The sequence below is a fragment of the Emiliania huxleyi genome (assembly GCF_000372725.1).
Source record: "Emiliania huxleyi CCMP1516 chromosome Unknown EMIHUscaffold_134, whole genome shotgun sequence".
NCBI classification, from domain to species: Eukaryota; Haptophyta; order Isochrysidales; family Noelaerhabdaceae; genus Emiliania; species Emiliania huxleyi.
In genome coordinates, this window is record NW_005201249.1 from 25346 (window position 1) to 25693 (window position 348).

A 348-nucleotide genomic window follows, 5' to 3' on the forward strand; every position below is an offset into this window, starting at 1 on the left:
ATCTCGGACGATCTCGCACGATCTCGCACGACCTCACACGATCTCGGACGATCTCGCACGATCTCGCACGATCTCGCACGATCTCGGACGATCTCACATGATCTCGGACAAGTCTCGCACTCCCCCTTGCCCAGGTGTCTGGCTTTGGCCACCTCGGCGACGGAAACCTCCACCTCAACATCCACACGCCGGGCGTCTTTGAGAAGCGCGAGGACGTGCAGGCAGACCCGCTCGTAGGCCTCTCGTATCCCTCTCCAGCAGACCTCTCCTAGACCTCTCCGCGCGCAGGCAAACCCGCCGCCGCAGCCGCTGTCCCGCGCCCTCACTCCGCATCTTGCCCCCCCCCCC